The following is a 25675-nucleotide window of genomic DNA, read 5'->3' as shown; positions in this document are numbered from 1 at the left end:
TACTAGACTCTCCCTCCAGCTGTTATCTACAGTGGCATGGGCAGTTGACCTCGCCTTGCTCTCCAGAGCAGCCTGCTGGCATTTTTGTTGTGTTCATGCTCCATGCTCATTGCTGCATGTCTGTACCTTCTACTCAGGTCCAGGCCATTTCCACTGTTTTTGCAAGAATTCTCACTGCAGTTTTCCCAACAAATTTCCCCTGAGAGTGTACCTTCTCCTATTTTTTTTTTCTAAGTTCTTGGAGCTGAGGGCAGACCTCCCTGTCACTATTCCACCATCTTGCTTTTGAAAAAGGCATTTCTAAGTAGATTAGCTTTTAACAAATTGCTACTGCCCTATTACCTCACGTATTTCTTTATGGAATCTTTTTAAAACAGATACATGAAATAGTATTTGATTTAAGCAGTCACTACAGAGGTTCAAAAATTCTGAATTAGTTGGCCTAAAGAAATTTATTGAATAATGTTAGTGTCCTCTGCAATGGAATGACCTATGATCTTTAATCTTTTTTTTTTGTTTTGTCATATTTACTTTTTTTTAAACTTTTATTTAATAAATATAAATTTCCAAAGTACAGCTTATAGATTACAATGGCTTCCCCCCCCATAACATCCCTCCCACCCACAAACCTCCCCTTTCCCACTCCCTCTCCCCTTCCATTCACATCAAGATTCATTTTCGATTCTCTTTATATACAGAAGATCAGTTTAGCATACATTAAGTAAAGATTTCAACAGTTTGCTCCCACACAGAAACATAAAGTGAAAAATACTGTTTGAGCACTAGTTATAGCATTAAATCTCAATGTACAGCACACTAAAGACAAAGATCCTACATGAAGAGTAAGTGCACAGTGACTCCTGTTGTTGACTTAACAAATTGACACTCTTGTTTATGGCATCAGTAATCACCCTAGGCTCTTGTCAGGAGCTGCCAAGGCTATGGAAGCCCCCTGAGTTCACCGACTCTGATCATATTTAGACAAGGCCATGGTCAAAGTGGAAGTTCTCTCCTCCCTTCAGAGAAAGGTACCTCCTTCTTTGATGACCCGTTGTTTCCACTGGGATCTCACTCGTGGAGATCTTTCATTTAGTTTTTTTTTCCCCCCAGAGTGTCTTGGCTTTCCATGCCTGAAATACTCTCATGGGCATTTCAGCCAGATCTGCATGCCTTAAGGGCTGATTCTGAGGCCAGAGTGCTATTTAGGACATCTGCCATTCTATGGGTCTGCTGTGTATCTCACTTTCCATGTTGGATGGTTCTCTCCCTTTTTGATTCTATCAGCTAGTATTTGCAGACACTATTCTTGTTTATGTGATCCCTTTGGCTCTTAGTCCTATCATTATGATCAATTGTGAACAGAAAATGATCACTGGGACCAGTGAGATGGTATTGGTACATGCCACCTTGATGGGATTGAATTGGAATCCCCTGGTATGTTTCTAACTCTACCGTTTGAGGTAAGTCAGCTTGAGCATGTACCGAATTGCACATCTCTACCCTCTCTTATTCAGATCTTTAATCTTTTAATTAGACCTTGCAAGGCATCTGTAACTAAATATATTTTGTGACTTTGAAAAGTATTATCTATTTTCCTTCAAAATGAAAACACTTATTTTATGTCATTGCTTCTTGTGGCTTGGTTTTAACTACTTTGAATAATACTTCATTTTTCTTAAAATTCTTTCACTTGAAGTAGGTACCTTTCTCTGAAGGGAGGGGAGAACTTCCACTTTGACTATGACCTTGTCTAAATAAGATCGGATTCGGCGAATTCAAAAGGCTTCCATAGCCTTGGCGACTCATGACAAGAGCCTAGGGAGATTACTGACACCATAAACAAGAGTGTCAATTTGTTAAGTCAACAACAGAAGTCACTGTGCACTTACTCCTCATGTAGGATCTCTGTCCTACATGTGTTGTTCAATGTGAATTAATGCTATAACTAGTACTCAAAGAGTATTTTTCACTTTATGTTTCTGTGTGGGTACAAACTGTTGAAATCTTTACTTACTATATGCTAACTTGATCTTCTGTATATAAAGAGAATTTAAAATGAATCTTGATGTGAATGGAATCGGAAAGGGAGAGGGAGATGGGAGGGATGTTATGGGGGGGGGAAGCCATTGTAATCTATAAGCTGTACTTTGGAAATTTATATTTATTAAATAAAAGTTAAAAAAATCTTTCACTTGAATGAAGCATTTGAAAAACTTATTTTAAAGTAAATTAGAATCTCCTATATCTAGAGTTTTAGAAGTACAACATGCAAAGCCCTAAAAACATCTGGAATTAAAGCTGAAAACTCTCACTGGCTATCCATGTATCATCTAGAAATCCAGATAAACACACTGGTATTTAGCATCCATATTTAAAGGACAAGATAAATAACTTCAGTATATCTTCAAATATTAAAAGTTAAACCGGGGGCGGAGCCAAGATGGCGGAATAGTGAGGGCGCGCACCGATAGTCCGGGAAAATTTAGTTTAATAAAAGGGGAGTTACGGTAGCCGCAGAAAAAAGAACCAGGAAAAAATTGCACGGGAATCGTGAATCTGAGGACCTACTGGGAGAACAAGGTCGCCCACCGCGCGGAAGCCAAGTCGCGGGACCGAGCCGCAGAAGCCCCAGTGCTCCAAGGGGAGTGCATGCCACACAGACAACAGCGGGGAGACTTGGGACGCTCAGGGCTCCGAGTCCACACATCGGCGCTGGAAGGGGAGGTGAGCTCAATAACCCGAGACATTGGTGGGGAAACGGGGGTCAGAATCTAGAGGGGGGCCGGAAAGTGCAGCAAACTCACTACCGGAAAGAAGGAAAAAAAAAAGCTTCGGGGTTTCTCTTCCCCCTAACCTTGCAAAGGTTACAAGGCTGCAAGGCTAGAATTCCCAAGAGACAAAGAGCAGGCCTGCTCTCTGGATTTACATATCAATGGGGGAGAGCTAAGGAACTGAGTCACTACAATTCAGTAGCCTAGGCAACCCAGTGGGAGTCCAGAGGAGCCAAAGACTGGAAGCTAAATACCATCAATTCTGCACAGCCTTGCCCTGCGGTGTTACTTACCCCCTGAATAAATAAAATAAATAAATAAATAAAAAGAGAGAGATTTACCACGCATAACCTGAGGGTGTCACCTTTGCACACCCTTAACCTGGAAGAACCAGGCAGAGCTCTCAGGCCGCACCCATCTCAAGCCTCCAAGGCTCCTCCAACAGCAGGCAGTCCACTTAACACGGACACAGTATAAATAAAAAAAAAAAAAAAAAGAAAAAAAAAAACGCACAGTGACACAAGAAGAATTAACTATGCCGAGTAACAAACACAGAAATAGAGGGAGCAAGATCAACGATGACACTATGATGCCTCCAAATAAGCAAAACACCCCAAGCCAAGAGTATGAAGATGATGAGATAGAAGAAATGCAAGATACGGATTTCAAAAAATTTATGATAAGAACATTTAGAAGTTTTCAAAAGCAAATCCTTGAACTACAGAAATCCTTAATGGACAAGATTGAAAATCTCTCTCGTGAAAACGAAATTTTAAGGAAGAGTAAAAATGAAACTCAGAAACTAGTAGAACAGGAAAGTGTTATAGTGAAGAGAAATCAAAATGAAATGAAGAAAGAGCTCAATAGATCAAATGACAAACACATTAGAAAGCCTTAAAAACAGAATGGGTGAAGCAGAAGAGAGAATATCGGACTTAGAAGATAGAGCACAGGAAAACATACAGTCAAACCAAAGAAAAGAAGAGGAAATTAGAAACCTAAAAAATATTGTTGGGAATCTACAGGATACTATTAAAAAAACCAACATTCGAGTTCTAGGAGTTCCTGAAGGCATGGAGAGAGAGAAAGGATTGGAAGGCCTTTTTAGTGAGATACTAGCAGAGAACTTTCCAGGTTTGGAGAAGGACAGAGATATCCTAGTACAGGAAGCTCATAGAACCCCCAATAAACATGACCAAAAGAGATCCTCACCACGACACGTGGTAATTAAACTTACCACAGTGAAACATAAAGAAAAGATCCTAAAATGTGCAAGAGAGAAACGTCAGATTACTCTCAGAGGATCTCCAATCAGACTCACAGCTGACTTCTCATCAGAAACCCTACAAGCTAGGAGGGAATGGCGAGACATAGCACAGGTGCTAAGAGAGAAAAATTGCCAGCCCAGAATATTATATCCTGCCAAGCTCTCATTTGTGAATGAAGGTGAAATAAAGACCTTTCATAGCAAACAGAAATTGAAAGACTTTGTGGCCACTCGTCCGGCCCTGCAAAAGATACTTAAAGATGTGCTACACTCAGAAACACAGAAACACGGCCATCAATATGAAAGAAGGGAAAGGAAGAACACCTACCAGTAAAAGAGCATGGGAAGCTCAAAGCATATACTAGAAAATATTTCCGGGAAAATGGCAGGGCAAAGTCACTACGTATCAATAGTCACATTGAACATTAATGGTCTGAATTCTTCAGTTAAAAGACACCGTTTAGCTGACTGGCTCACAGAACACAACCCAACTATTTGTTGCCTACAAGAAACACATCTCTCTAACAAAGAGGCATGCAGACTGAAAGTGAAAGGTTGGAAAAAGATATTCCATGCCAACAGAAACCAAAAAAAAGCAGGTGTAGCCATATTAATATCAGACAAAATAAACTTTAATACAAAAACTGTTAAGAGAGACAAAGAGGGACACTATATAATGATTAAGGGTTCAATTCAACAGGAAGATGTAACTATTATAAATGTATATGCACCTAATTACAGGGCACCGGTCTATTTAAAAGATATGTTAAGGGACTTAAAGGGAGATTTAGATTCAAATACAATAGTACTGGGGGACTTCAATACTCCACTCTCAGAAATAGACAGATCATCCGGACAGAAGATCAACAAGGAAACAGCAGATTTAATTGACACTATTGCCCAAATGGATCTAACAGATATCTACAGAACTTTCAACCCTACATCTACAGACTTCACATTCTTCTCAGCAGCGCATGGAACCTTCTCTAGGATTGACCACATACTAGGCCATAAAGCAAGTCTCAGCAAATTTAAAAGAATTAGAATCATACCATGCAGCTTCTCAGACCACAGCGGGATGAAGCTGGAAATTAGCAACTCAGGAAACCCCAGAAAGTATGCAAACACATGGAGACTGAACAACATGCTCCTGAATGAACACTGGGTCATTCAAGAAATCAAAAGAGAAATCAAAAACTTTCTGGAAGTAAATGAAGACAACAACACAACATATCAAAACTTATGGGATACAGCAAAAGCAGTATTGAGAGGCAAATTTATAGCAATAGGTGCCTATACCAAGAAATTGGAAAGGTACCAAATAAATGAGCTTTCAGCGCACCTCAAGGACCTAGAAAAACTGCAGCAAACCAAACCCAAATCTAGTAGGAGAAGAGAAATAATTAAAACCAGAGAAGAAATTAACAGGATTGAATCCAAAAAAACATTACAAAAAATCAGCCAAGCGAGAAGCTGGTTTTTTGAAAAAATAAACAAAATTGACACCCCATTGGCCCAACTAACTAAAAAAAGAAGAGAAAAGACCCAAATCAATAAAATCAGAGATGAAAAAGGAAACGTAACAACAGACACCACAGAAATAAAAAGAATCATCAGAAATTACTACAAGGACCTGTATGCCAGCAAACAGGAAAACCTATCAGAAATGGATAGATTCCTGGACACATGCAACCTACCTAAATTGAACCATGAAGACATCGAAAACCTAAATAGACCCATAACTGAAACAGAAATTGAAACAGTAATAAAGGCCCTCCCAACAAAGAAAAGCCCAGGACCAGATGGATTCACTGCTGAATTCTACCAGACATTTAAAGAAGAACTAATCCCATTTCTTCTCAAACTATTCAGAACAATCGAAAAAGAGGGAATCCTCCCAAATTCTTTCTATGAAGCCAGCATCACCTTAATCCCTAAGCCAGAGAAAGATGCAGCACTGAAAGAAAATTACAGACCAATATCCCTGATGAACATAGACGCAAAAATCCTCAATAAAATTCTGGCCAATAGAATACAACAACACATCAGGAAAATCATCCACCCAGACCAAGTGGGATTCATCCCTGGTATGCAGGGATGGTTCAACATTCGCAAATCAATCAATGTGATTCACCACATTAACAGACTGCAGAAGAAAAACCATATGATTATCTCAATTGATGCAGAGAAAGCATTTGATAAAATTCAACACCCTTTCATGATGAAAACTCTAAGCAAATTGGGTATAGAAGGAACATTCCTCAATATAATCAAAGCAATTTATAAAAAACCCACAGCCAGCATCCTATTGAATGGGGAAAAGTTGGAAGCATTTCCACTGAAATCTGGCACCAGGCAGGGATGCCCACTCTCACCACTGCTATTTAACATAGTTCTGGAAGTTTTAGCCAGAGCCATCAGACAAGAAAAAGAAATCAAAGGAATACAAATCAAGAAGGAAGAAGTCAAACTATCCCTCTTTGCAGACGATATGATTCTGTACTTAGAGGATCCAAAGAACTCTACTAAGAGACTATTGGAACTCATAGAGGAGTTTGGCAAAGTGGCAGGATATAAAATCAATGCACAAAAATCAACAGCCTTTGTATACACAAGCAATGCCATGACTGAGAAAGAGCTGCTAAGGTCAATCCCATTCACAATAGCTACAAAAACAATCAAATACCTTGGAATAAACTTAACCAAGGACGTTAAAGATCTCTACGATGAAAATTACAAAACCTTAAAGAAAGAAATAGAAGAGGATACCAAAAAATGGAAAAATCTTCCATGCTCATGGATTGGAAGAATCAACATCATCAAAATGTCCATTCTCCCAAAAGCAATTTATAGATTCAATGCAATCCGAATCAAGATACCAAAGACATTCTTCGCAGATCTAGAAAAAATGATGCTGAAATTCATATGGAGGCACAAGAGACCTCGAATAGCTAAAGCAATCTTGTACAACAAAAACAAAGCCGGAGGCATCACAATACCAGACTTCAGGACATACTACAGGGCAGTTGTAATCAAAACAGCATGGTACTGGTACAGAAACCGATGGATAGACCAATGGAACAGAATTGAAACACCAGAAATCAACCCAAACATCTACAGCCAACTTATATTTGATCAAGGATCTAAAACTAATTCCTGGAGCAAGGACAGTCTATTCAATAAATGGTGCTGGGAAAACTGGATTTCCACGTGCAGAATCATGAAGCAAGACCCCTACCTTACACCTTACACAAAAATCCACTCAACGTGGATTAAAGACCTAAATCTTCGTCCTGACACCATTAAGTTATTAGAGAACATTGGAGAAACCCTTCAAGATATTGGCACAGGCAAAGAATTTCTGGAAAAGACCCGGGAGGCACAGACAGTCAAAGCCAAAATCAACTATTGGGATTGCATCAAATTGAGAAGTTTTTGTACTGCAAAAGAAACAGTCAGGAGAGTGAAGAGACAACCGACAGAATGGGAAAAAATATTTGCAAACTATGCAACAGATAAAGGGTTAATAACCAGAATCTACAAAGAGATCAAGAAACTCCACAAAAACAAAACCAACAACCCACTTAAGAGATGGGCCAAGGACTTCAATAGACATTTTTCAAAAGAGGAAATCCAAATGGCCAACAGGCACATGAAAAAATGTTCAAGGTCACTAGCAATCAGGGAAATGCAAATCAAAACCACAATGAGGTTTCACCTCACCCCGGTTAGAATGGCTCACATACAGAAATCTACCAACAACAGATGCTGGCGAGGATGTGGGGAAAAAGGGACACTAACCCACTGTTGGTGGGAATGCAAACTGGTCAAGCCACTATGGAAATCAGTCTGGAGATTCCTCAGAAACCTGAACATAACCCTACCATTCGACCCAGCCATCCCACTCCTTGGAATTTACCCAAAGGAGTTTAAATTGATAAACAAAAAAGCGGTCTGCACCCTAATGTTTATTGCAGCACAATTCACAATAGCCAAGACCTGGAAACAACCTAAATGCCCATCAACGGTAGACTGGATAAAGAAATTATGGGATATGTATTCTTTAGAGTACTATACCGCAGTAAGAAACAACAAAATCCAGTCATTTGCAACAAAATGGAGGAATCTGGAACACATCATGCTGAGTGAAGTAAGCCAGTCCCAAAGAGACAAATACCATATGTTCTCCCTGATCGGTGACAACTGACTCAACACCAAAAAGGAAACCTCCTGAAGTGAAATGGACACTATGAGAAATGGTGACTTGATCAGCATAGCCCTGACCGCTAATGGACAACTTAATACATTATCCCTCATAGTATTTTTTTTTTGTCTGTTCTACTTAATATGACTGGTTTAATTCTGTAATTATCACACAGTTATTCTTAAGTGTTGAAAATTAACTGAAATGTGATCCCTGTTAAACATAAGAGTGGGAATAAGAGAGGGAAGAGATGTATAATTTGGGACATGCTCGGGCTGACTTGCCCCAATTGGTAGAGTTGGAAACATACCAGGGGATTCCAATTCAATCCCATCAAGGTGGCATGTGCCAATGCCATCTCACTACTCCAAGTGATCAATTTCAGTTCACAATTGATCATAATGAAAGGACTAAGAGTCAAAGGGAGCACATAAACAAGTCTAGTATCTGCTAACACCAACCGATAGAATAAATAAAGGGGAGAGTGATCCAACATGGGAAGTGAGATACTCAGCAGACTCATAGAATGGCGGATGTCCTAAATAGCACTCTGGCCTCAGAATCAGCCCTAAAGGCACTCGGATCTGGCTGAAAAGCCCATGAGAGTATTTCAGGCATGGAAAGCCAAGACACTCTGGCAAAAAGATCTCTGTGAGTGAGATCCCAGTGGAAAGAACAGGTCTTCAAAGAGGGAGGTGCCTTTCTCTGAAGGGAGGAGAGAACCTCCACTTTGACTATGACCGTGTCTAAACAAGATAAGAGTCGGAGAACTCAAGGGGCTTCCATAGCCTTGGAAACTCATAACTGGTGCATAGGGAGATTACTGATGCCATAGACAGGAGTGTCAATTGGTAAAGTCAACAACAGGAGTCACTGTGCACTTACTCCTCATGTAGGATCTCTGTCCTTAACGTGCTGTAAACTGAGGCTTAATGCTATAACGAGTACTCAAACAGTATATTTCACTTTGTGTTTCTATGGGGGTGCAAACGACTGAAATCTTTACTTAATGTACACTAAACTGAACTTCTGTAAAAAAAAAAAAAAGAAAGAAAGAAAGAAATTTTCAATTCCCAACTTGACTCTCACTGGGATTAAACATGACAATAGGTCTGATCGGATTTCATCATCATTTAAAAAAAAATCATCTATTATTTTTCACTTTATGTTTCTGTGTGGGAGCAAACTGTTGAAATACTTACTTAATGTATACTAAGCTGATCTTCTGTATATTAAGATAATCGAAAATGAATCTTGATGTGAATGGAAGGGGAGAGGGAGTGGGAAAGGGGAGGGTTGTGGGTGGGAGGGACGGTATGGGGGGGGAAGCCATTGTAACCCATGAGTCGTACTTTGGAAATTTATATTCATTAAATAAAAGATAAAAAAAAAAGTTAAACCATTTAAAGTTAAATCTTTTTGATGAGAGTAGCGTTTTGGCAGAGTGAGTTAAGCCACTACCTGCAATGCTGGCATCCCATACCCAAGTGCTAATTTAACTATCAACTGCTCCCCTTCCTATGCATCTCCTTGTCAATATGTCTTGAAAGGTAGCAGAAGATGCACCAAGCAATGGGCCTCTGCCACATATAGGAGATCCTAATGGAGTTCCTGGCTTCCGGTTTTGGCTTGGCCCATCCACAACCATTGTGATGATTTGGGAAATGAACCAGTGGATGTTTCTCTTTCTTTCTCTCTCTCTCTCTCTCTCTCTACCCCCACACCCTCAAGTAAAATAAAAAAAAAAATCTTTTAAAATTCTGATTGTTATATGTCTTGAAGTTCCTTATATTTTCATTATCTTGCAACAATAGCACAGTATGTATTGAAGGCTTTTACTAGATGAACTACTGTGCCCATAAGGCACTTGCTAGTATAAAGATAAACAGAAGTGGTCCTTCCTTCATTCATTATTACATTTGTATAATTTCTATATACATTATCTAATTTGGTGTGCATAGCCACTTATGAAACAGAAACAAAGCTACCGCTACCTCTCTTAGCAAGCGAAAACAAGTGGCTTCAAAGAGATTGAACACTTATTAGAACATTATAGAGCTAGTAAGAGGCAAAATGAAAGTGATGTAAGATGTTATTGTTACATATTATTAGTATGCATTGTTTCTTCTTTCCGCTCTAATTCTTCCTTGTTTCCTTCCTTCCTTCCTTCTTGTAGTACCTTATTCTAGAATCAAAGTAGGATATTTGAAAAATCTACTCAATGAAGGATGAGTTAAACTCTCTATTAAATGTTCAGAAGTTTCTTAGATTCTGGAGATTTTTCTTTAAGATCCATTATTTTTATAATTTAATAATATGGATGATTTTTTCGATTGTTTTCTTTGTTGAAGAAGATAATTAAAATCACCTGTAATTCCATGATCAGACATGGCCTCTCTTAACATTTTGGTATAATGTATATATATTGTTAGGTTATATCATATAAAATTTTATCTTTTTAATTTTTAACTTATTAACAGCTTATATTGATAGCTTAAGACTTAATATGAAAAACTGATTCCTAAGCTGTCTTAAGTGAATGTCTGATAAGCCTTCTTCCCCCAATATTGAGTGGCTCCAAAACTACCATGTTTTCTGAGTTCCTGTGTCTGCAATATGGGCTTTCCACATGTGTATTTGTTTCCACATTCTAAGTATCATTTTTCTGTAGTTAGTATTTTTGACTTCAGCAAGATTAAACCTCCTTTCCTATTCCTATAAGTTGCTATTTCTATTTGATTATGGACTATTTAGTGAGATAAGAACAGAGGGAAAAATAACACGTTATGGAGTTCCTTTTTGTTATATAGCACTAGTGTAGGTTCTTTCACATAACTTATGCCACCTAATTTTCAATTCTTAAATTGTTAGTAGGTTTTTTTTTTTTTTTTTTTGACAGGCAGAGTGGACTGTGAGAAAGAGAGACAGAGAGAAAGGTCTTCCTTTACCATTGGTTCATCCCCCAATGGCCTCTGCGGCCAGCACGCTGTGGCTGGCGCTGATCTGAAGCCAGGAGCCAGGTGCTTCTCCTGGTCTCCCATGCGGGTGCAGGGCCTAAGGACTTGGGCCATCCTCCACTGCCTTCCCGGGCCACAGCAGAGAGCTGGACTGGAAGAGGAGCAACCGGGACAGAATCCGGCACCCCAACCGGGACTAGAACCCGGTGTGCCGGCGCTGCAGGTGGAGGATTAGCCTATTGAGCCGTGGCGCTGGCCAGTAGTTATTTTTAAGACAGCAAACATTGTTGAACATTTAGCATATGATAAGCACAGTACTTAAGTGATTTATATATGACTATTATATCCATAAAATATGTAGAGAAATTGAGCAACTTGCTCAAGATCATATTATTGGTAATTGAAGGGAACAGGATTTGAACCCAGGTTGTTCTTTCATTACATCTTTAGCCCTGTCTTCCTGAACCACAAGACATTGTCCTACTGTGAAATAGGCAGGAGAACTTTTTATTTAGTTCTAATATTTCTGAAAGAGAACCTTGTTTAATGGTATAATGTTTGTAAACATCTTTGAAGGAATGATTTAAATGCAAAGTATCCTTGAACATTATCCCCTTTACTTTACCACTGGATATATAAAACTCAAAGAGAGCTGACTGTGATCTTTTAGGAGCATTAAAGTGACCTAAGTGGACTCTTTGCACCTTGCTACACCAGCCCCCAGAGAAACTGTGCAACTCCTGTAGATCTTTAAGTAAGGATGTGATGTCCAGGTCACAAGCCCTCCATAGAGACTAGCAGGCAAAATTGACAAGCAAAAAACCTTTCCTAAACTTGAACTTAGTTTCAGATCTGCAGGCAATGGGAATTATTTTCTCACACAGAAATAGCAAATGCATAGACAGGAATCAACTTATCACAGGAGAGAATATCAGGGCTCTTGGCATAAAAAATAATGCTTCATGACTGAGACAGAATTCTGTCTGAATTTTGCCACTCTGCTGCCTTTTGACATTGTGTGCTTTCTTCTTTTCCTCTCTATACCCCATTTGAGTAAAAAAATTATTACTTATATGGTATATATATTTTATCCCCACTCATTCCCCAATATTTAGTTTTAAAATATTCAATTATTTATGTTTTAATTCATTTGAAAATTAGAACATCATAGAGGGAAGAGAGAGAAAGGGATAGAGATAGATATTCCACCTTCTGATTCCTTCCTAAATGTCTAAAACAGCCAGGCCTGGACCAGGCAGAGGCCAGAAGCCTGAAACTCCATCTGGGTTTCCTACATGGGTGGCAGGGAACCAAGAACTTGGGCCATCATGTTCTGCCTTCCCTACAGTATTAGCAGGAATCTGGAATGGAAACAGAGTAGTTGAGACTGGAACTGGCAGTCTGATATGAGAATGTCAGTGTCAAAAGCTTAATCCTCTCTCTGTGTCACATTGACTCCCCCATCAATTTCTATTCCACTTCCACTATAGGCCCTTAACATGTAGTTCAAATATCTGGTATTGTTATCCGAATTGGTTTTGCAGCTAGAGTCCCTTATCTGACTATCATTGATCTCTTTCTTGTTTGGATATTCACCTTCATCTACTCAATGTAATCTCCAAATTTTAGTACAAGGTACAATAAATACTTTTATAAGCAGCTCCTGACTTTCCTTTTTCACTCAGCCATTTTTGGATTGCTCTTGCTTGTTAAGGTTTTGGCTTGATTTATGGTATTCTTCCCATTATGTCATATTTATCTGCATAACATATTTCTATGTTAGTCCTGCTAAGATACATTCCTTATAGAATTATGAATTTTTAAATTAGTGATGTAAAATTTATGTTGAATAAAGGGTTTAGATCTCAGATGAAAAACTCAATGAATTTTGACATAAGTATACATTTTGTAAACAACTCCCTCAAAAAAAGAGCATTTCCAAACCCAGAAAGTTCTCATGCAACAATTTCCCTAGCCCCATAAATTACCACTGCTCTCATTTTTATTACCATAGGCAATGTTTCCTTGATCAATAACTTCATGAAATTGAAATTATACAGCATGTACTCTTTTGTGTCTGACTGCTTTGAAGTTGTCTATAAATTTCACATAACATTTATCCATTAAGGAAATTACCATTTTTGTTTTGAGGAGTGTTTTTATCATGACTATAATTTTATTTTTTATATTTTTCTACATTTAATGAAATGAACAAATAGCTTTCTTCTCCTATTACATGAAATTATTTCATCATTTTTTTGAATATTAAATCAAATTTGTGTTTGTGGGACAAGTCCAAATTTATCATTTTTTTTTATCTTTTTTTAAATTACAGGATTTAATTTCTAAATTTTTAAAGATTTATTTTATTTATTTTGAAAGGCAAAGTTACAGAGAGAGAGGAAGAGAGAGAGAGAGAGAGAGAGATCTTCCAACAACTAGTTGACTCCTCAAATGGCTACAACTGCCAGGGCTGAGTTAGGCTGAATCCTGGGACCAGGAATATCTTTTGGGCTTCCCATATGCTTGGGACATATTATTCTGCTTTCCCAGGCACATTATCTGGGAGCTGATTCAGAAGTGGAGCAGCCAGGACTGGAACCCATACACATGTAGGATGGGACAGCAGGTTACCCACTATACCACAGCACCAGCCCCCTAATTTCAAAACACTTTTTTTTTTTTTTGACCGGCAGAGTGGACAGTGAGAAAGAGAGACAGAGAGAAAGGTCTTCCTTTTGCTGTTGGTTCACCCTCCAATGGCCGCCACGGCTGGCGCGCTGCGGCCAGCGCACCGCACTGATCCAAAGGCAGGAGCAAGGTGCTTCTCCTGGTCTCCCATGGGGTGCAGGACCCAAGCACCTGGGCCGTCCTCCACTGCCTTCCCTGGCCACAGCAGAGAGCTGGCCTGGAAGAGGGGCAACCGGGACAGAATCCAGCGCCCCAACCGGGACTAGAACCTGGTGTGCTGGCGCCCCTAGGTGGAGGATTAGCCTATTGAGCCGCGGCGCCAGCCTCAAAACACTTTTTAAAAGTTTTGAATAAGTATGCTTAAGTGGGGCTATAATTTATATAGTTATTTTCATGTACTGTCTTTGTTCAGTTTGAAAGCATGATAATGCTGGCCTCATAAAAATCAGCAAGAAGTATTCCTTCTTCCTCTGTTCATTGAAAGTGATTGTGCAAGATCCATAATATTTCTCCTCTAATATATGATAAAATCATGATTGTTGTTACATGGATTTGGATTTGAAAGTATTTTCATTTTGACAATATATCTTCCTATTTATTTAGATGGAATTTTGTTTCTTTTAATAATGTTTCATAGTCTTCAGAGTATAAGTTTTGCATTTATTTTGATAAATTTATCCCCATGTATTCTTTTTTAAAAAGGAAGATTTATTTGTTTCAAAGTCATGGTGTCAAAGACAGAAGATGAAGATGAAGAACTATTGCCTATGCCAATGTCTTGCAGCATTTCCCCTATTTTCCTGAGGTAATTTGATGGCTTCAGATTTTAGGTTTAGATCCTTGACATACTATGAGTTGATTTTTGTATAGGGTGTAAAACAGGGGCCTTGTTTCATACTTGTACATGCAGAGATCCAACTTTCCCAGCACCATTTGTTACAAAGACTGTCCTTTCTTGAGGGAGTGATGTTAACTTGCTTGTCAAAGATGTGTGGACTAATTTGTGGGGTATCTAATCTGTTCCATAGTTCCATATGACTACTTTTGTGTTCATACCAATCTGTTGATTTTAACAGACCTGTAACATGTCTTGAATCAGGTATAGTGATGTCTCCAGCTTTGTTTTCATTCTTAAGATTGCTTTATCAATTTTGGGGTCTCTTGTGATTACATATGAATTTCAGGATTGTTTTTTTCTAGGTCTGAGAAATGTCCTTGGGATGTTGATTTGGATAGCATTGAATCTGTAAATTATTTCGGTGGCATGGACAATTTGATAATCTTACTTTTTCTAAAACATGAATATGAAAGATTTTTACATTTTTGGTGTCTTCTATTCTTTTTTTTCCCCTAACATTTTGTAACTTTCATTGTAAGAATCTGCCACATTATTGATGAAATTTATCCCAAAAATATACACACAGACCGAAAGGGAAGCCAAGATGATGGAATAGGGAGGGAGTGCACTGACAGTCCGGGAAAAAATAGTTTAATAAAAGTTGAGATACTGTAGTCTCAGGGAAGAGTTAGGGAAAAAACTGCAGAGAAAACTCTTCTGGAATTAGTGGGAAGAGTTTATAATAGTTACTATTATAGTAGTATAGTAGGCGAAACCTACGTGGAGGGCACACGGCTCAGGACCCCAGCCACCATGTCTACGCACCAGCACTGGAAAGGAGGTGAGGCAAAACCGCAGTAGCCGGAGACACTGGCAGGAAAGTGACAGGAAGAGCCTAGAGGGAATGAGGCTTGAAGCCCCATGGTGAAATTTCACCAGCCTAACTAGAGGAGAGAAAAAAATAGATAAGTAAAAGGCACCAGTACGGACACGATTCCCTCTCTCCACTCACCTTATAAAGGCAGGGGAAAAAATACAGCAGGTGCCATTTTGGACATACGTAACAGCTGCGCCAGCTCAGAGCTGTGCCCGCTCTCAGCCAAGCAGAAAATCTTGACTCTGGTGGGGAGAAATAACAGGAGGTTAAGACCTAGTGAATGTGTGGAGCATATGAACTGGGACTGTGGGAAAAAAAAAAAAAAAAAGGCTTTGTGAGAAAACTCACAGATGCCACAAACTCAGTAACCTAGGCAACCTGGTGGGATACATTGCAGGGGAATCTGAGCTTACACTGAGGACTACAGAGATCCTTTGTGTGGTCCTTGGGACAGAGCAAATGAATACTATACCCAGCGCTCAGGCACTGATTGCCATCAACAAGAGCTCAGCTGAGGAGAATTACTTCCCTTCTGAATAATTAAAAAAAAAGATAGAGAGAGAAGATTTACCACTCCAATCCTGGGTGTGTCACCTTTGACACACCCTTAACCTTGAAGAACTAAAAAGCTCTCTGGCCACACCCACTACAAGCCTCTAGAGATTCACCAAAAGCAGACAGTCCACTTATTCTAGAGTCATAGTATAATAGAAAAACCCACCACAGAGGGGGAAATAAAGAAGAAGAAATCAAAGAATATTTCCACAATGCCAAAAAATTCAGAAACTGAGGAAACAAGAACAAGGAAGACATCATGATGCTCCCAAATGGACATGACACTCCAATACAAGATTATGCAGATGATGAGATAGAAAAAATGCAAGATACGGATTTCAAAAAAAAAAATATGATAAGAACACTTAGAAGTTATCAAAAACAAATGCATGAACTACAGAAATCCATACTGGACAGGACAGAAAATCTCTTTTGTGAAAATGAAATTTTAAGGAGGACTCAAAATGAAATGAGGAATTTAGTAGAACATTACATTGTGATATTGAAGAGAAATCAAGCTGAAATGAAGGATTCAATAGATCAAATAATAAACGAATTTGAGAGCCTTAAAAACAAAATAACTCAGGTAGAAGAGAGAATATTGGACTTAGAAGAGAGAGCACAGGAGAGTATACAGTCAAACCAAAGAAAAGAAGAGGCAATTAGAAATTTAAAACATATTGTTGGGAATATACAGGATACTATTAAAAAACCCAACATTTGGGTTCTAGCAGTTCCTGAAGGCAGGGAGAGAGAGAAAGGATTAGAAGGCCTTTTTAGTGAGATATTAGCAGAGAACTTCCCAGGTTTGGAGAAGGACAGAGACATCCAAGTAAAGGAAGCACATAGAACCCCCAATCAACATGACCAAAAGAGATCCTCATGATGACACATTGTAATCAAACTCAGCACAGTGAAACATAAAGAAAAGATTCTAAAATGTGCAAGAGAGAAACATCAGATTATTCTCAGAGGATCTTCAATTAGACTCGCAGCTGACTTCTCACAGGAACCCTACAGGCCAGGAAGGAATGGCAAGATATAGCCCAGGTACTAAAAGAGAAAAGCCTCCAGCCCAGAATATTATATGCTGCAAAGCTCTCATTTGTTAATGAAAGTAAAATAAAGACCTTTCATAGCAAACAGAAATTGAAAGAATTTGTCGCCACTCATACAGCCCTGCAAAAGATGCTTAAAAATGTTACACACAGAAACACAGAAACACGGTCATCAATATGAAAGAAGGTAAAGGAAGAAAATCTCCCAGCAAAAGATCACAGGAAGTTCAAAGCATATATTAGAAATATCTTTGGGAAAATGGCAAGGCAAAGTTGCCACTTATCAATAGTCACATTGAATGTAAATGGCCTCAACTCTCCAGTCAAAAGGCACAGACTGGCTGAATGGATTAAGGAAACAAACCTGATCTATTTGCTAATTGCAAGAAACAGATCTTTCCAACAAAGATGCATGCAGACTGAGTGAAAAGTTGGAAAAAGATATTCCATGCCAAAGGAAACAAAAAAAGAGCTGGCATAGCCATCTTAATATCAGACAAAATAAACTTTAGCACAAAAACTGTTAAGAGAGACAAAGAGGGGCACTATATAATGATTAAGCATTCAATTCAACAGGAAGATGTAACTATTATAAACAAATATGCACCTAATTATAGGGCACTAGTTTAGTTAAAAGATATGTTAAGGAACTTAAAGGGAGACTTAGACTCCAATACAATATTATTGGGTTTCTTCAATACTCCACTTTCCGAAAGAGACAGATCAACCAGACAGAAGATCAACAAGGAAAAAGCAGATTTTATCGACACTATAGCCCAAATGGATCTAGCAGGTATTTACAGAACTTTTCATCCTACACTTAAAGAATTCACATTCTTCTCAGCAGTACATGGGACTTTCTCTAGGATGACAACATACTAGGCCATAAAGCAAGTCTTAGCAAATTCAAAAGAATTAGAATCATACCATCCAGCTTCTCAGACCACAGTGGAATGAAGCTGGAAATTAGCAACGCAGGAATCCTAGAGCATGTGCAAACACATGAAGACTGAATAACATGCACTTGAATGAACACTGGGTCATTGAAAAAATCAAAACAGAAATCAAAAACTTCTGGAAGTAAATGAGTATAACAATACAACATATCAAAACTTATGGGATACGGCAAAAGCAGTGTTGAGAGGAAAGTTTATAGCAATATATGCTTACATCAAGAAATTGGAAAGGCACCAAATAAATGAGCTTTCAATGCATCTCAAGGATCTAGAAAACATGCAGCAAACCAGACCCAAAGCTAGTAGGAGAAGACAAATAATTAAAATCAGAGAAGAAATCAACAAAATTGAATCCAAAAAAATATTACAAAAGATCAGCCAAACAAAGAGCTGGTTCTTTGAAAAAAAATAAACAAAATGACACACCATTGACCCAACTAACTAAAAAAAAAGAAGAGAAAAGACCCAAATCAATAAAATCAGAGATGAAAAAGGGAATGTAACAATAAACACCACAGAAATAGAGAGTCATCAGAAATTATTACCAAGAGTTTTATGCCAGCAAACAGGGAAATCTATCAGAAATGGATAGATACCTGGACACAAGAAACCAACCTAAATTGAAGCATGAAGACATAGAAAACCTAAACAGACCTATAACTGAGAAAGAAATTGAAACAGTAATAAAGTCCCTCCCAACAAAGAAAAGCCCAGGACCGATGGATTCACTGCTGAATTCTACCAGACATTTAAAGAAGAACTAACTCCAATTCTTCTCAAACTATTCAGAAAATCGAAAAAGAGGGAATCCTCCCAAATTCTTTCTATGAAGCCAGAATCACTTTAATTCCTAAGCCTGAAAAAGATGCAGCATTGAAAGAAAATTCCAGCCTGTGCCATGGCTCAATAGGATAATCTTCCGCCTTGCGGTGCCAGCATACCAGGTTCCAGACCTGGTTGGAGCGCCGGATTCTGTCCCGGTTGCCCCTCTTCCAGGCCAGCTCTCTGCTGTGGCCCGGGAGTGCAGTGGAGGCTGGCCCAAGTGCTTGGGCCCTGCACCACATGGGAGACCAGGAGAAGCACCTGGCTCCTGCCTTCAGATCAGCGTGGTGCGCCGACCACAGCACGCCGGCCATGCCGGCCATTGGAGGGTGAACCAACGGCAAAAGGAAGACCTTTCTCTCTCTGTCTTTCTCTCTCTCTCTCTCTCTCTCTCACACACACTGTCCACTCTGCCTGTAAAAGAAAGAAAGAAAGAAAGAAAGAAAGAAAGAAAGAAAGAAAGAAAGAAAGGAAGAAAGAAAGAAAGAAAGAAAATTACAGAGTAATTTCCCTGATGCACATAGATGCAAAAATCCTCAGTAAAATTCTGGCCAGTGGAATGCAACAACACATCAGAAAGATCATCCACCAAGCCCAAGTGGGATTTATCCCTGGTATGCAGGGGTGGTTCAGTGTTCACAAATCAATTAATGTGATACACCACATTAACAAATTGCAGAAGAAAAACATATGGTTATCTCAATAGATGCAGGGAAAGCCTTCGATAAAATACAACACCCTTTCATGATGAAAACTCTAAGCACATTGCGATAGAAGGAATGTTCCTCAATACAATCAAAGCAATTTATGAAAAGCCCTTGGCTAGCATCCTATTGAATGGGAAAAATTTGGAAGCATTTCCCCCGAGATCTGTTACCAGACAGGGATGCCCACTCTCACCACTGCTATTCAATGTATTTCTGGAAGTTTTAGCCAGAACCATTAGTCAAGAAAAAGAAATTAAAGGGAAACAAATTGGGAAGGAAGAACTCAAACTATCCCTCTTTGTAGATGATATGATTCTTTATTAAGGGACTATTGGAACTCATAGAAGAGTTTGGCAAAGTAGCAGGATATAAAATCAATGCACAAAAATCAACAGCCTTTGTATACACAGGCAATGCCATGCCTGAGAAAAAAGATCAATCTCATTCACAATGCCTACAAAAAAAATTAAATACCTTGGAATATACTTAACCAAGGATGTCAAAGATCTCGACAATGAGAATTACAAAATCTTAAAGAAAGAAGTAGAAGAGGATACCAAAAAATGGAAAAATCTTCCATGCTCATGGATTGGAAGAATCAATATCATCAAAATGTCCATTCTCCCAAAAGCAATTTATAGATTAACGCAATCCCAATCAAGATACCAGACATTCTTCTCAGATCTGGAAAAAATGATGCTGAAATTCATATGGAAGCACAGGAGACCTTGAATAGCTAAAGCAATCTTGTACAACAAAAACAAAGCCGGAGGCATCACAATACCAGATTTCAGGACATACTACAAGGCAGTTTTTTATCAAAACAGCATGATACTGGTACAGAAACAGATGGATAGACCAATGGAACAGAATAGAAACACCAGAAACCAATCAAAACATCTACAATCAACTTATATTTGATCAAGGATCTAAAACCATTTCCTGGAGCAAGGACAGTCTAGTCTACAAATGTTGCTGTGAAAACTGGATTTCCATGTGCAGAAGCATGAAGCAAGACCTCTACCTTACACCTTACACAAAAAACCACTCAACATGGATCAAAGAACTAGAGATACACCACGACACCATGAAACTAATTGAGAGCATAGGGGAAACCCTTCAAATCATTGGAACAGGCGAAGAATTCCTGGAAAAGACCTCAGAGGTACAGGTAATCAAAGATAAACAAATGGAATTACCTCAAATTGAAAGGTTTCTTTACAGCAAAGAAAAAAGTCAGGAAAGAGAAGAGGCAACCAACAGAATGCGAAAAAATATTTGGAAACTATGCAACCAATAAAAGATTAATAACCAGATTCTACAAAGAGATCAAGAAACTCCACAACAAGAAAACAAACAACCCACTTAAGAGATGGGCCAAGGACCTCAATAGTCAATTTTCAAAGAGCAAATCCAAATGGACATCAGACACACGAAAAAATGTTCAGGATCACTAGCCATCAGGGAAATGCAAATCAAAACCACAATGAGGATTCACATAACCCCATTTAGAATGGCTCACATTCAGAAATCTACCAACAACAGATGCTGGCGAGGATGTGGGAAAAAAGGGACACTAACCCACTGTTGGTGGGAATGCAAACTGGTCAAGCCACTATGGAAGTCAGTCTGGAGATTCCCCAGAAACCTGAATATAACCCTACCATTCAACCCAGCCATCTCACTCCTTGGAATTTACCCAAAGGAAATCAAATTGGCAAACAAACAAGCTGTCTGCACATTAATGTTTATTGCAGCTCAATTCACAATAGCTAAGATCTGGAACCAACCCAAATGCCTATCAACAGTAGACTGAATAAAGAAATTATGGGACATGTCCTCTATAGAATACTATACAGCAGTCAAAAACAATGAAACCCGGTTATTTGCAACAAGATGGAGGAATCTGGAAAACACTATGCTGAGTGAATTAAGCCAGTCCCATAGGGACAAATATCATATGTTCTCCCTCATCGGTGACAACTTACTGAGCACCAAAAAGGAAACCTGTTGAAATGAAATGGACACTATGGGAAGCAATGACTTGATCAGCCCTTGTCCTGACTGTCAAGAAACAACTTAATAATTTATCCTGTTAGTATTTTTTGATCTCCTTAGTATATTGGCTGAACTCTATAATTAACGTACAATTATTCTTAGTTGCTTAAATTTAACTGAAAAATGATCTGTGCTAAATATAAGAGTGGGAATAAGAGAGGGAGGAGATGTACAGTTTGGCACATGCTCAATCAGACTTACCCTAACGGTAGAGTTAGAAATGTGCCAGGATATTCCAATTCAGTCTCATCAAGATGGCATGTACCAATGCCATCTCACTAGTCAACGAGATCAGTTTCAGTTCATAATTGATCATAAGGGTAGGATTAAGTGTCAAAGGGATCACATACATGAGACTAGTGTCTGCTAATACTGATAGAATTAAAAAGCAGAAAACAATCTATCATGGGAAGCAGGATACACAGCAGACTCAGAATGGCAGATGTCTGAAATAGCACTCTGGCCTCAGAATCAGCCCTTAAAGCATTCAGATCCGACTAAAAAGCCCATGAGTGTGTTTCAGGCATGGAATGCCAAGGTACTCTGAAAAAAATAAATGACCTAAATGAAAGATATAAATGAAAGATCACTGTGAGTGAGATCCCAGTGGAAAGAACAGGCCATCAAAGAAGAAAGTACCTTTCTCCAAAGGGAGGAGAGAACTTCCACTTTGACTATGGCCTTATCTAAATAAGATTGTAGTTGGCAAAATCAAAAGTTCTCCATAGCCTTGGCAACTCTTGACATGTTGTGTTGTTTTCATTCATTTTAGGGAAATTTTGATTCCCTTTTGATCTTTTCTATGATCTATTGTCCATTAAGGAGCACGCTGTTCACTCTGAATGTGTTTGTGTATTTTCTATAGTTTCTTATGTCTTTAACTTCCAGCTCCATTCTATTGTGGGCAGAAAATATACATGGTATAATGTTTTGTTTTCCTTGAAATTTGTGAGACTTAATTTATGTCCTAGTATATAGTCTATAATAGAGAATGCTTCTATACTTATGTAATAGTGTCCCTTTTTCCCCACATCCTCGCAATCAAAGACAAAATTAACATTTGGGATTGCATCAAATTGAGAAGTTTCTGTACTGCAAAAGAAACAGTCAGGAGAGTGAAGAGACAACCGACAGAATGGGAAAAAATATTTGCAAACTATGCAACAGATAAAGGGTTGATAACCAGATTTTACAAAGAAATCAAGAAAATCCACAACATCAAAACAACAACCCACTTAAGAGATGGGCCAAGGACCTCAATAGACATTTTTCAAAAGAGGAAATCCAAATGGCCAACAGACACATGAAAAAATGTTCAAGATTACTAGCAATCAGGGAAATGCAAATCAAAACCACAATAAGGTTTCACCTCACTCTGGTGAAATTGGCTCACATTCAGAAATCTACCAACAATACATTCTGGAGAGGATGTGGGGAAAAAGGGACACTAACCCACTGTTGGTGGGGATGCAAATTTGTTAAGCCATTATGGAAGTCAGTCTGGAGATTCCTCAGAAACCTGAATATAACCCTACCATTCAACCCAACCATCTCACTCCTTGGAATTTACCCAAAGGAAATCAAATTGGCAAACAAACAAGCTGTCTGCACATTAATGTTTATTGCAGCTCAATTCACAATAGCTAAGACCTGGAACCAATCCAAATGCCCATCAACAGTAGACTGGATAAAGAAATTATGGGACATGTCCTCTATAGAATACTATACAGCAGTCAAAAACAATGAAACCCGGTCATTTGCAACAAGATGGAGGAATCTAGAAAACATGCTGAGTGAATTAAGCCAGTCCCAAAGGGACAAACATCGTATGTTCTCCCTGATCGGCGACAACTAAATGAGCACCAAAGGGGAAACCTGTTGAAGTGAAATGGACACTATGAGAAACAGTGACTTGATCAGCTCTTGTCCTGACTGTTGATGTACAGTGTAATACTTTATCCATTTTATTATTTTTTTGTTCTAGTACTATTGGTTGAACTCTGTAATTAACACACGATTATTCTTAGGTGTTTAAATTTTAACTGAAAAGTGATCCCTGTTAAAAATAAGAGTGGGAATAAGAGAGGGAGGAGATGTACAATTTGGGACATGCTCAATTGGACTTGCCCCTCATCGTGAAGTTAGAAACGTGCCAGGGGATTCCAATACAATCCCATCAAGGTGGCATGTACCAATGCCATCTCACTAGTCCCAGTGATCAATTTCAGTTCACAATTTATCACACTGATAGGTATAAGAGTCAAAGGGATCACACAAACAAGACTAGTGTCTGCTAATACTGACTGCTAGAATCAAAAAGGGAGAGAACGATCCAACATGGGAAGCGGGACACACAGCAGACTCATAGAATGGCTGATGTCCTAAATAGCACTCTGGCCTCAGAATCAGCCCTTAAGGCATTTGGATCTGGCTGAAGAGCCCATGAGAGTATTTTAGGCATGGAAAACCAAGAGTCTCTGGAAAAAAAAGAAGAACTAAATGAAAGATCTCTGTGAGTGAGATCCCAGTGTAGAGAACAGGGCTATCAAAGAAGGAGGTACCTTTCTCTGAAGGGAGGAGAGAACTTCCACTTTTACTAAGACCTTGTCTGAATAAGATCAAAGTCAGCGAACTCAAAAGGCTTCCATAGCCTTGGCAACTCATTACTAGAGCCTAGGGAGATTTCTGACACCATAAACAAAAGTGTCAAATTGTTAAGTCAACAACAAGAGTCACTGTGTACTTACTTCTCATGTGGGATCTGTCCTTAAATGTGTTGTCCAATGTGAAGTAATGCTATAACAAAGTACTGAAACAGTATTTTACACTTTGTGTTTCTGTGTGGGTGCAAACTGATGAAATGTTTACTTAATATATACTGAATCGATCTTCTGTATATAAAGAGAATTGAAAATGCATCTTGATGTGAATGGAGTGGGAGAGGGAGCGGGAGATGGGAGGGGTGAGAGTGGGAGGGAAGTTATAGGGGGAAAGCCATTGTAATCCATAAACTGTACTTTGGAAATTTATATTTACTAAATAAAAGTTTAAAAATAAATAAATAAATATTTTAAAATAGCACTTAGCATAAAAGAAGAAAGTAAAATGAAATGAGGATTGATATTTACAATCATTGCTGATAATAAAAAATACTTATCTGAACAGTGAGTTCTTAATTTTTATCCAACATATTTTCAAAAATCAGAAAGTTGAATAATGACCAGTGATAGTATCATTTAGTAACTCAGGTACTTTTGTGTGCAGAAAGTGAATGTAGGGCCTGGTATAATCACCTTGCAAGGCCTTCTCATAGTTTTTGCTCAATTCCATATGTGTTTGTAGCTTAGTAATTCCACTTTTGAGAGTGATTTTCAGAGAAATGCTCACATCATACTTATGGGGCAAGTAGGAAAAATTTATCAAATTGTCATCTGTGAAAGTGGGGAATTACAGACAAAATAAATGCCTGTATAAGTACAGAACATGTATGATTGATGTATGATTGTAAAAATACTGTAAGATTTTCCTCATTCAGCCCATGCTGGTTGAGGATTATGTTTCATGGCTAACTTCCATTACACTTGGAAATGTAAGTTATATTGGTCCTAAAATATGAAGAAATGTCATGCATCCTTAGAGCAGAAACTTTAAGAAATGAGATTGTTTTTCTTCTGCTTCAAGAAGGGACACATCCCAGACAGAAGTTCACCCATAATCCGAGATTCCAGAGTGAAGGGGGTTCACGTCAAAGACATAGACAACAGGTAATACACTTATGAATCAAATGTTTGTAGTAATCGCTGGAATCTGGGTGATGTGTGTTATTGTAAAACAACCTACAAAATGTAACAGATGCTCTGCAGGATATCACGTAGTAATCAGAAGAAACCAGTTAAATGTACACAAAAACAACA

At 38.6% G+C, this 25675-nt stretch overlaps 1 pseudogene; it reads right to left on the bottom strand.

The window, feature by feature from the left end:
• Nucleotides 1-15651, bottom strand: part of LOC108177173 (large ribosomal subunit protein eL37 pseudogene) — a 38269-nt pseudogene extending 22618 nt beyond the window's left edge.
• Nucleotides 15652-25675: the final 10024 nt, after the last annotated feature.

This window comes from Oryctolagus cuniculus, chromosome 10, assembly GCF_964237555.1.
Source record: "Oryctolagus cuniculus chromosome 10, mOryCun1.1, whole genome shotgun sequence".
Lineage (NCBI taxonomy): Eukaryota > Metazoa > Chordata > Mammalia > Lagomorpha > Leporidae > Oryctolagus > Oryctolagus cuniculus.
The sequence above is the reverse complement of the archived record's forward strand: the minus strand, read 5'-3'. Positions and strand labels throughout refer to the sequence as shown.